Source organism: Fukomys damarensis, unplaced genomic scaffold (genome assembly GCF_012274545.1).
Source record: "Fukomys damarensis isolate Sample0158 unplaced genomic scaffold, DMR_v1.0_HiC HiC_scaffold_26, whole genome shotgun sequence".
NCBI lineage: Eukaryota > Metazoa > Chordata > Mammalia > Rodentia > Bathyergidae > Fukomys > Fukomys damarensis.
This window is the reverse complement of record NW_022900938.1, coordinates 7,700,156-7,702,127: the sequence shown is the minus strand read 5'-3', so window position 1 is coordinate 7,702,127 and position 1,972 is coordinate 7,700,156.

Sequence of the window (1,972 nt, the reverse complement as noted above, 5' to 3'; positions counted from 1 at the left end):
CCACGTGCCAGGTCTGCCCCCACGCCTGCCCCGACAGCCGGGCCGAACCCGGAGGCCCAAATGCGCAGAGGGCCTAGTTCGGGGCTGTTCCGTACCCCGCCTTCCCGTAGGAGGAAGTCCACATTCTCGGAGCTTGAAGCTCGGTTCGTTCTGGAACTTTGCTCCCGACCATTTCACCACGGGGCTCCCCTCGCCCGGAAGTGTCCTCCCCAGCTTGCCCGCTCCTTGAAGTCCCATCCTTCTGGTGAGGACCTCACCGAGGACCCAGGTCCCTGGCGACTTCCCTGCTCTCAACTCTGACAACGCCTCCCGCTCAAGCTACTGCTGGCCGGGAGACATAAAACACGAGCTGCGTGTGTCATTTAAAGTTGGTAATAGCCACACTCAAATAGGGAGAAGGCACATCTGGGCGTAGGGAGGGGAGGGGGCGAATGGGGTGAAATAACATTTATTTGTGAAATAATAAATCCCAGCTGAATTGCCAAAAAAAGAAAAAAAGGAATAAGGTGACATTAATGCTAACTTAATAGCTACAAAATATTCAGAATTTGGCATATAATCAATGTAGAAACTCTTAATGAGACACTTCGCATTCCTGATTCCATGCTCGCCCTCCGAAGTCTGCCTTGCATGTCGCACACGCAGCTCCTTTCAATTCAGGCCCGCTGCATTTCTAGCGCTTGAAAACCACATGCGGCCAGCGGTTACCCCTAGGACAGCGCGCATCTTGATTCCTTTGGCACCTTTTACTTCCTGCTTGGCAGCGTTAGTCGCACTCGTTTTAAAAGTCCTCATCACTGCATCAGAGCAATTGTTCTCTAAGAGCCTCGCCGAGGACTCCCTCCCTCAGTCCTTCTCAAATTCTTTGGTCTCAGGACGCCCTTTTATAATTTTTAAAAATTGTTGACAACTTCCCTCGATCTTTGTATTTTTGTTCTGCGGGAAATTTTTATTCACTGCCTTAAAACTTAAAGCTGATAAAAATTAAAATATTCATTTAAAATTAAAATGCTATGCCCATTATATGCTAATATAACACAACTGAGTTAAAAAAACTTTTCCAAGACAGAAAATTAGTAAGAGTGGCATTGATTTACATTTTAAAATCATTTTAATATTTGACAAGAGAAGACAGCTGATTCTCATATCTACTTCTGCATTCAATCTGTTGTAAAATACTATTTTGGCTGAAATACTTGAAGAAACAACAAAGAAAATTTAGTCTGACATAACTATGTAGTCAGCAAAGGGAAGAGTATAATTGTGACTTTGCTGGTAATGTACTTATTCTTTGAAATCACACCCAAACTCAACAAGCAATAGTTTCTTAGGGGCCAGTTGCACTTGTAGACTGAAAAACCTCATCAATAAACTTTACGTACATGGCCACGTTATGACACACTGGTGTGTCTTGTATTTTGAATGGAACATGTTCCCACGCAGTTTTGTGGCACATTGGTCATTTGGAAAATATCAGTCCATCGAATTATGCAGATTTTCTAAAAGCTGACACATTGCACTATCCAGCAGCAGAAATTCATACTCAGCCCTGTGGCCACTGATCTCATGAGAACAGCACTTTAAGTCATTGGAAAGTGTCAAGCTCACGGGGATGGATTCGTTTTCTACATTCTGTTCTTTCTGAAGGGTCTAATTTTATTATCGACAACAGATATTGACAGCTCTTTTCTTTTTTTTTTTCCACTTTTTAACAAACATAAGACCTTTTTTACTTTCCAAACAGAGCTTTTTTCTTTCTTTTTATTGAGTTTATTGGTACAGTCTAGGTATACAGTACAGTTACATTCATTACTGGGATCAAACAGCTTACTCTAAGGATCATTCTCTGAAAATTCATAGCTCTGATAGTTTCAAATTATTTTTAACAGTGACTGACAATACAAAAGTAAAGGCAATCTTACACCTGCAGACATAAATTACATTGAAGCACAAACATCAAAAAACAACAGGC